The sequence below is a fragment of the Pinus tabuliformis genome, chromosome 2_2 (assembly GCF_031772625.1).
Source record: "Pinus tabuliformis cultivar Carrire ecotype Pingquan chromosome 2_2, CPIR1, whole genome shotgun sequence".
In the NCBI taxonomy this organism is placed as follows: domain Eukaryota; kingdom Viridiplantae; phylum Streptophyta; class Pinopsida; order Pinales; family Pinaceae; genus Pinus; species Pinus tabuliformis.
The window spans coordinates 910,702,418-910,713,717 of NC_142300.1; positions in this window are offsets into that span (position 1 = coordinate 910,702,418).

Consider the following 11,300-nt stretch of genomic DNA (forward strand, 5'->3'; position numbering starts at 1 on the left):
GAATTTTTATGAAAAACTTGGTGGGATACAGAACCATCTTCCATTCTATAGAGGATAATATCAAGGAAAGGAAGGCTATCGTCAACCTTAACCTCCATTGTGAATTTGATGGAGTTAGATTGGGAATTAAGATGGGGAAGAATCAAATCTAATTTCTCATGACCATGGGGCTAGACAACGCAAGTATCGTCAATGAACCTTTTCCATCGCTTAGGGCGGAATTGGGCAGAGGCCAATGCTTTGGTCTCAAATTCTTCCATGAATAAGTTAGCAACCATGTTGGAATTTCTAAGTCTAGCTGTTAGAAATCCTTCATGTACTTTCTGATTTATTTCTTCCTACTTGTTCTGTTAATTAACAAGTTATTTACCATGTAAATATTGAAAATAAATACAAATACATGCTCAACACATACATATCATTAACTGAAGGAAAACAAGAACATAAGTGACACTGTTATTTTTGGACTAATGTCCCTGAAAAAACCCAATGCGGGAAAACCTGTGCAACTATCTGAGGGTTTTATTATTAAGCAATTTCAGAATACAATATGGGTGCCAGAAATGGCTCACCCAATAGAGAATGCTCGCAGCAGTAGTACCTCTTAGTCGGAGACAGATATTCCGGCTAAAAACCCCAATGAATAATCCCATAGCTCTCAGCTCCAATCTGCCCCATGAAATCTCCTAATGTCTTCCTCTAGGTACTGCGTTAGCCACTCTGTACTAGCGTCAACCCAACTAGCCCTACGTCAACCTCTGGAGCCTTCGCGTCACCCACATTGGTTCTCTCCTCAGGCACTGCACAACTCCTGGCTACCTCTGCGTGGCCTCTAGTTGGCTCTATGTTCCTCTCTCTCGGCTTCTGCGTTGATGCTCCCTGTGCCCTTGCTGCCTCTCTGCTTCTTTATTCACTGCCCCTTGGTTGCAACTCTGATCACTCCTTCGATTTCCTCAGCAAGCCTTGCCCCAGAAAATCGAATTCTTGATCAACTCGGTGTGTTCTCCAAGTGACCCTCAAGCCTCCTCTTATACTTTTCTCATTGACAATTCAACGGCCAAGATTAAGACCCTAATCAACGGCTAAGATTAGATCTAACTTGATCCATGACTTTTGGACCATTCTAACTCAGTTTTATATTAATTCACATTAATATTTTATTTTCCCTAAGTTTAGACTTAGGGACTCCATTAAAAATATTAATTATTTTAATATATCCCAAACTGGTTAAATTCTGCCCAAATCATTTTTGGGTATTTGAGATCTCATGTGCTTTAGCCTCTCCACCAATTTTTGTGGCTAGAGCACATCGATGCTACTCTAAATCAACACTCCTAATCATCTGACATCGATCCTTATGTTGATGCTAGGCCTGTTGCCTAACATCCTCTGCACTGTTGCATCATGTACTGCTATCCATGGCCCTTCCACTCCCACTGTTGCATCTATACAACAACTCCCTTTACGATTGTGCTTCTGCCCATGGCCCTACCACTACCATTGTTGCATCTGCACTATAATTCCTCTCATCATGTTGTATCGTGCTACCCATAGCACTGCCACTACTAACTACTGCACTGCAACTCAGTTACTAAGAAGTAAGTAACTAATCTCCCAACTCTAACATCTCTGTCCATTCTGCTACTCCTCTTCTGGGCTCCCATAACAAGGTATAATCCAAGAGGTTGGGTACCTCGAGGATCCTGCCCCTCATCGCATGTTGTCCATCTGACTACAGCTCGATGTCTCCCCACTTCCTCTCACAAGGTGCATGAGCACTCATGGCATAATCATCATCTGTCTCCACTTCTCTCTCTGCTCTTGCTAGTGTAGCCTTGGTCTCAAAAGCCTCTCCCTTGCTCTTCTTCCTCAGACACTGGCTTGCATAATGACCCAGTTCCCCGCAGTGGAAGCATTTGACCTTGGAGAGGTCCTTCTTCTTTTGTTTCTCCTGCTTTACCTCATATGCTAGGGCAACATACTCCTCTTCCTCCTTCTTGATTCTGACCCCCTTACCATTGCTTCCTACCTTGGTTAGCCTTCTGATCTCTTCCTGACAAAAAGCCGCCCATAGTTCCTCCCAATCTAGAAGGTTCGATCTGCCTAGTATGCTTTGAAAAATACCCCCTAGTCCTCTGAGACTGCATTCAATATGGTCCTCACCATTAATTCCTGATCTGACGTGACCCCTATGGAAGTCAATTGATCCCATATCTCCTTCAATCGACCAAGGAAGATGTCGATCTATTCTCCTTTCTGCATCTGATATGACAGCAACTAATTTTCTAGTAGCATCTTCCTCTACACAGAAGTATGCTGATACAATTTCGTCAAGGCCTCCCACATCACATTTGTTGTGTCCTTTTCAGCAATATGTGGTACTACATGGTCCTTGACCCCGTCAAGGATGATGGTCTTGGCTCTTGCCATTGCCTCCTCATACTTATCATTCTCAATCAGGTCAACCGCGATCGCTATCGTTTTCAAGGCAAAGTCCTTGAGACGATTCCTGTCTAGAAGGAACAAGATCCCGGCCTTCCAGACTACGAAGTTTGAGGCTCTGTCCAGTCTGTCCTGATCTCTTACTTTGTTCACTGCCATCTCGCTACTCCTCTTTCGCCTCTTTTGAGTCCCTCTACTTCCCTCTTGGAAGTTCTCGGTGTGACTCCCTCTAAGCCTCGATTTCCCTCCTAGAAACCCCTCTGCCAATGTCAAGATGCACCCACTCTGATTGTTAGTGCATCTACACCACTGATCTGGATTTCTTGGCTAGAAATCCTCGGTAGCAACTCCCTCCTCGTTGGTCTTGCCCTATTAGCTATTTTTCTGACCAAAGTACTCCACTAGCTTCACTCTGCAACTTCTCCACAACCTCCTATGCCTCAACAAATTGAAGGTTAGAGCCTCTAGACTTTGCACAATCCCAACACTAGCAAAATCCTCACCTCCTGGCCACAGGTGTCAATCCTTCCTGACTGAGACAAATGACCGAGCACTGCATAGGTCAGGTTTTCTCCTTTCTACCACTGTGTTGATCCTTCTTCTGTCTCAAACTTGATGATGCAGGCACTACGTCACCCCTTCCTTGCTGCTTTTCCGGTAGGAACAACTTCTGTCACTCGGGACAACTATTTTTGTTGTTGCTGCTCTGCTCAGCTGATGCCCTCAGTTTTCCTATGATCTGCAACCATGCTCTGATACCATGTTGGAATTTCTAAGTATAGTTGTTAGAAATCCTTCATGTACTTTCTGATTTATTTCTTCCTACTTGTTTTGTTAATTAACACTTATTTACCATGTAAATAATGAAAATAAATACAAGTACATGCTCAACACATACAAAACATCAACTGGAGGAAAAACAAGAATAAAAGTGACACTATTATTTTTGGACTAATGTCCTCGGAAAAACCCAATGCGGGAAACCCGGTGCAGCTATCTGATGGTTTTATTATTAAGCAGTTTCAAAATACAATCTAGGTACCAGAAATGGCTCACCCAACAGAGAATTCTCTCGGCAGTAGTACCTCTCAGTCGGAGACAGATATTCTGGATAAAAACCCTGAATGAACAATCCCACAGCTCTCAGCTCCAATCTACCCCATGAAATCTCCCAACGTCTGCCGCTAGGGACTGCGTCAGCCTCTCTGGCCCAGTGTCAGCCCAACTAGCCCTGCGTCAGCCTCTAGATTCTCTGCATCACCCGCGTTGGCTCTCTCCTCAGGCACTGCGCAGCTCCTGACTGCCTGTGCGTGGCCTCTAGCTGGCTCTGTGTCCCTCTCTCTTGACTTCTGCGTCGATGCTCCCTGTACCCTCTCTACCTCTCTGCTTCATGCCTTCTCATACTTATCTAAGAATTATTAAGAAGGTTTCATGCCTTCTCACAATAGTTGCATTATCATCTATTAGGTCATGCATTTATTAACATTTCATTTACTAACCAAAACACGATGAGCTGCATAAATCATGTATGTCTGAAACCATGCTTATAACCAACATATAACCAAAGAAATATCAATGATGAAACAACCATTAAAGCCACACAACGACAAGTATAAATATTCATGATATACAATAGAAACTAGATCTCTTATTAACATATGCAAAATCAACCAAGTCAAGGACTTCCATGTACCACTCAACCATAGATTGGGATAAACCAAATCTCTCTTTTAGCCAATCACCCTCGTGCCATATTTCAAGTGTGGATGTGGGATCTCATGGAGTAAACCAAAAAAAATCCAAACTAGGGTTTCTAGAGGAAAAGCCACCTCAACCCTTAACCAACAAATCCACCTCACGGTCGGACATCACTAACCATAACCAGATCAATATCTACCTAAGTTGTCTAGGGCTCTAGAGCGTTTGTTCCAACCCGGCTCCAGGACTAGTAACTCAACCAACAAATGTTGTAGGGCACCGGAGCATTTTTCCAACCAAGGCTCTAGGACTAGTAACTCAACCCACCAAGGGCTCTAGAGCATTTGTCCAACCAAGGTTTCCAGAATTAGTAACTCATCTCAAGATGTTCCAAGGCTTCCAAAGCGCTTATCCAACCAAGGCTCTAGGAACTAATAACTCAACCCATAGCCATAAGGAACATAAGCATCAATCATAAAACAAATGGGAAAAACCCACAACACCATGGTTATCTAGGAAATGGAAAGGCTAGGCAAAACCATTGCCAATCCAAGCAATCCTCCATGCCAATGACAACTCATAACCAAGAAACCACATGCATGCCAAAACTAGCAAGGAAATCATACATGCAACTGATACTTGCAAAGCAATCTAGTTGTAGTTGTTGATCTCACTATTCCCTTGCTCTTTCTCGCTTTCCTTTTTCCTTCTTTCTCCAAATCCAATGTGCTCCAAGAATGCTCCAAGAAAACTCTAAGTGTGTAAGAGTATGATAGAATGAGAGAATAGAAGAGAGATCCATAAGTGAACTGACAAAAGCCATGAACTGGTCCTCATAAGCCTTTTTATCATTGAGGCCTCTATTTTCTTCACTTTCCTTCATTTTTTCTTCAATTTCCTCCTCATGCAAATATGTGACTTTTCACCTTCCTTTTCTCCTATTTTCCTTTATTTCATAAATAAAATACCAATTAATGCCTCTTTGCCTTTGTAAATGCCTTTTCCAATTTCCTTATCCATAATAAACCGAAAGTGACACCCACTAGCATGTTTTTTCCCACCATTCAGCTTGGAATATGTGTCCCGTGGACTTGGTCTTATTTTACCTTTATTAACTTTATTACACGGATTTTTAACCAATGCTGTTACAGTGGGATCGATAGATTAAAAAAGGGAAATGCATCCGGACATGACTCAAACATGGATCGCACACATAAATGCGATCAATACAAGCCAACGGAATGCACAGGACTCATGAACAACAATCACACCTTAAAACATCAACAAAGCGACACCTATTTCTAAGTGCAATAGTTGAAACAACATATTACAACACTTAGAACAAAAGTGACAATTGTGACAAAAGGTGTGTAAGTTGTAGGAAAGTGTCTAGCGCATATTATAATGATATTTAAGACCATGTAATGTAGGAGGGTGCACCATAACTAACTTTGGTGATACACAAAAGTGCGACACATGCAAGAGTGAAAACAACAAAAGTGACACTTGCGATAAGAGGAAAACATGAAGACGACACTTGCAAAATGCGAACGAACTTGAAAGAGACACATGTTAGAGTGAATAAAACATGAAAATGACACTTATTAAAATGAAAATGAGCAAAAGCGAAAATCATGAACATAAAAACAACACTTGCGAAAGCGAGGGTGTGGAAAAGAGGCAGTTAAGAACACTCAGCGAAATAGAAGTACAAACGCAACCAAAGTGAGGGAGAATTTCAATAGAAGTGTGCATTGATTATCGACATGGGTTGAACATCACATAGGCATTGTCTTGATGGATGGTGCTATGCATGTTCAAGCTTGCATAGAATAAGTGTTCTCATGAATTCAACCAGAATTGTGCATGCCTGAGCAAGTGACTTTGAAAAGTAAACATATCGCTAAACATCAATCGACCATGGAACAATAGATCGTGAGATCCTCAGTAGGCTCCAAAATTCAAGTATGAGCAAAATTTAGGAGTGTGTTGATTACAGTGATAAAAAAAAACACACACACAGATACATATGGCCTTACTCCCATCATTATAATCACACAATTACAATGTATATATACTTTGATTTAATACATTTCAAAAATTCAAATCAAAATATTACCCAAAAACTTATACCTTATATATTGTTACTATGCAACAAAAAAATTGAAAGTAGTGTTTCTTTAACTAATACATGAGTTGGTTGTGGTACTAATTTTAATTGCATTGAGAAACATAATGTACAATAGAAGAAGATAATAAAACCAACATAGACGCATCTTAACTCCAACTCTACCAAGCATCAAGAGGGATCAAATCTCTCAAGATGAAAACCTCTTGTTTCAATGAAAAACTCAAGGAAAGGTTTGCACCCTAAGAGATTTGATCCCTCTTGACACTTGATAGCTATAGGGTTAAGATGGATCTATATTTGTTCTCTTTCTTCCCATGAGAAAAAATCATTTTATTAAAAAAATGAACATACATGTTGCTTAGGCCAAGAATGCCTTCCAAAACTACTTACCTCATTGCAGACCTAAAATAGGCTTTCCTTAAAACATGAGAAACTTAAGAAACCCAAAACCCATAAGAATTATTACATACATACAAATATTTGTATGTTTTCCAACCTTCTTAAAAGAGTTGAATTCCGATTACATCCTCATACAACATTATTGTCAAAAGACAAAAAAAACAAAAATGAATAAAAAGAGCCATATCTTGATATCCACATCCTCTAAAACTTCACCATCAATGGATTCCCTCAGACTAAAGGAGCCTGCATGAAATGAAAAAGATTCCTTAGAGAGCTTATTCACTTGCTCATTCAATTCCCTGAAGACGTGTTTGAAAGATGTCCACTCAAAAAACCGTAGAGACTCTAGAATGATCTGAAGGAGGGTGCTAAGATCTAGGTAATATACTAAAATTCGTTTGTTTTCCCATTTGATAGCTAATTGGAAATCTCTAGGGACCTACATTTTTTTATTCCTTTGTCTTTTTCCACCTCCAACATTTGCAAAGGGTAAGGATATGAACCTTATTGTTTGATCCCCCACTAGGATCATATTGAATATTGATATAATTGTAACACTCCCTTCCACCCACTTGGTCTTCCCAGATTGATGGAAGGTGTTACTTTCAACTGACTTTACCTCCAAGGCCACACTATGAAGATGGGGTTACAAAAATTCTCCCTTTCCCAAAGATTGTGAAATTAACTTTGGACAACACCATTGCGTTTTGGCTCGTCGACAACTTTCCAACGATATAAATTTCACCAGCAATCCAATCTTTGGATTGAAAGTTATGCCCTTATAAGGATTTACCATTTAACCATTGCCACCTTAGCAAGTCATTGCCACCTACGTGACGCTACCATGTCACCCATGACCTTCTGTGGCATTTGTGTGACCTTAGTCATTCACTCGTGGTGATTGCCACTTCATCGTAACACGTGTGTCCCACCACACTCAACCCTTCGCGCAATGGATAGAATCCCTTTATATCCGACTACAGGAGATATCCGGGTGCACACAAAGTTTGCACTTGACAAACCTCCCAAACCCCTAAATCCCTGGATACATTCGGATCACCGATTTCCACAACCATATCCAGACCTAACCCACATATGGGGCTTCACACGTTAGTGCCTTATCCTGACCCCTAGATGTCTCAGATTCTTGGATACATCCGCCTCTTGCAAAGAAATATGACCTTGCACCAAACACTTATCCAACGGTCCCATTTCAAATTTCATTTGAAATTCACTTTGCAGGCAAACTCGACTTCAAGCTTTCAATCCCCGAATGGGTCTGACGTTGGATTTGACCTTTCCCCTTGCTTCCTTGCAAGTCATCTAGGTTATTTCTAAATTCAACGCTCTCACGAAAACACACCAATGCAAATTTACCGGATACCTAGACTCCTAAATACATCTGCTAGTCTTAAGATACATCCAACCCATATGCAAAATCTCACCAGCAGCACATTCGATGCCAGATACAAGTCCAATCCTCTGTAACACTTATACTTAGAACTTTGAGGATTTCAGGGACTTCACCCCAACTTTCCTTGGAGCCTAGTGTTGCTCAGAACACTAATACTCACAATAATGAATCCTTCATTCCACACTAACACTCTAGGCATAAACCATGGGCATAAAGCAGTAAATATATTCATGTACATGCCTACTATTAGGCATAAAAACTAGCTAAACCATAGCCAATAAGCTCTATGAATTCATTATAACAACACCATATTAAACCACATGATGAATCCCAAGCAGGGATATCAAATCTACTGATTAATCATACATTCAAATATTCATAGTCCTTTACCACAAAAGATAACCAATAGTCTTAACACAATCAAATATACATGGCCATGTTGGACAATGAAATCCACACTTTATAACAATTAATGGAACACATTCAACATTCATACAAGACCATGCAAATAACTTTGCAGTCCAGGAACATACCAACAAACACAGGCTCTGCAAGCCCTTCAAAATCATAAAACACATATCAATATTTCATTATAGGCAACCAGGAATGTCACATTCATCCATTAACAATGTTAATACATTCATTATTATCACACATCACAACATCATTCATTATTCGCAATGCAACATATATACAAGTAAATACACTTATCTACGTAGCTTAAATGACTAGCAACTGAGGGAGGGACTTCAACTCTCCACCTAACCATATGATCCAGGTGGATGTTGGTGGCCACCCACCTATCCCATTTGGACCCCCATGACTGTCTCTTTCAGTTTTTCAGTTTTCGTAATTGTAGCACAATTTACTATTTTTAGCAGTTTTTCGGGTCCTGAACTTTTGAAGCCGTTTTGAGGCCCTAAACGATGTTTTTTGGGAAATCTCGGAGCAATGTATGAACTAATGTTGTTCTTCCCAAAGTTATATTTCTTGGATAGATCTTTCTAACGAGCTATTGTACGCATCAAACAGAGATCAGGTGCCAAAGTTACGACCCTAGGAAATTGATGTACCAATTTACCCAAACGGGGCCCACAATTTGGCGTTTCATCTTCTAGGGTTAGGTTTTGGGACATTAAGGGTTTTCCATTGTTTCTCAACAATAAATAGGCCTTTGAGCCTCATTGTAACACAGTTCATAGGCATGTAGCCGTCACATCTCTTCTCAGAGATAAGCTACCATCGCCCTAGCTGGTTTATTTCCATTGTTGTTTGTAAGCATATTTCAGTATTCTACATTAATGAAATGAAATATTATTTTGCTGCATCTCTTTGTTTATGGTTATCTCTGTAATTTTTTGCATTCTTGTTTAAATTTGAATCAGTGGTATCAGAGTGGTATGCTTTTTCTTTGTTTTTCTTTGCATGTCCCCAACGAGGTCGGGATATAAGGAGTTAGGGCTTGAACTAGTCGAACCTTTGCAAGACCAGCCTCGCAAATCCTGATGGCCTCCCATGGCAGATGAAAAGAAAGATGAGGGGGCAGGATATCCTATCAAAATCTTGCTCGAAGAAGCCCTCAAGTGGCAAAGAAACGCGATGATGGATAGCTTTGCGCAGATCCTTCAGTGGCTACCCATAGACGCATCGGCTTCCAACAACTACTATGGAAACACCACACCATTTAAGGTACAAGTTAAGTTTGAAATCCCCATCTTCGAGGGTCAAATAGACGTAGATGCCGTAGATAAATAGTTAAATCTGCTAGATGGGTATTTTTTTGTTCATGAACTTTCGAGTCGGGAAAAGATTGTTTTTGCTCTTCTCAAAGCAGCCCCCCACGTCAAGTACTGGTGGCAAACCTACTGCGAGCAGAAGAATGAAAATACGAGCTCACTATTTTCAACTGCACCCACTTGGGATTCATTCCGGGGTGCCGTCAAGGAGCAATACTACCCTGTCAAAAGCTATGAGGACAAATACATCAAATGGACCACACTGCGGCAGGGAAGGGACCAAGATGTGCAGGAGTTCACAAACATTTTTCATACCCTCCGCACACAATTGGGTACAAGGACTTTGAGCTGCATTTGGTACTCAAATATCGCGGCTGCTTACATAGATACATACAGGAAGAGATGGAGTTCCTGAACATCTCTTTACTCGACACGGCGTACGGATATGCTGTCAAAATCGAGCAAAAGTTCAAACAGAAGAAGCGAGACTTTGGATTTGCGAATCAAAAGACCAAAGGACAAAGCCAAGGTGGGGTGACCCAAGACAACCCGTCAAAGCCACAAGACAAGAACAACACCACGAAGTCGAAGAAGGACACATGAAAGTGGTGTGAGTTCCACTCACAACACAAGTGAGTGTCGGACCAAGCAGTCGCTGGTGGCTGAGTTGAAGGCTTCAGAATCAAATGCATGTTCCAACCCTGAGTCAGAACCCAACAAGGGGAATGACAAAGGGAAGCAGATCATTGATGCGGAGCCCAGTGTCACTGTTGCCACCGCCAAGATCCAGAATAATGAGCTTGAAGATCTAGAGGAGGGGGAACGTCTTTTCCACTCACAGATGTGGGTGAAGGGTTCGCCGCTGCAATTCATTGTCGACAGTGGCAGCCAAAATAACCTCATTTTAGCAGAGGTTGTGAAGCGGTTGGGCCTACCGACTACACCACACCCGTAGCCATACAGTATCAAGTGGCTTCATGAAGGACGAGATCTCAAAGTTCGCCAACAATGTCGCCTTCCCTACAGCATCAAGCCCTTCACAAATGAGGTATTGTGTGATGTTAAACCTCTGGATGTTTGTGATGTATTATTAGGCATACTTGTGGAGGCGACATGTTGTGTATGAGTCAAGGCCTCGCGTCGTTATTATTTCATTGGGTGATTCATTATATAGGATACTGGAGGTAGCCCCAACTACCGCCACCTCTTTAATCACTGCTAAGAAAGGCAGCAAGCTCATCTCCCAGACTAGGAAATTCATTTTCTGTCTGGTTCGCTCCCAAATTAAGGGGAAGATCGTCACCACATCCATGACCCCTGCAAAGGGTTCCTCCACGTAGCAGTAGTAGCAAAGGAATACGGTCATGACAGAACACAAGAACAACTTCTCCTCACCCACAGGGGTACCACATAAGCTTCAGGTGGGCAACAAAGTCTAGTTGCATCTGCAGAAAGAACGCCTTACAAGAGCCCATCA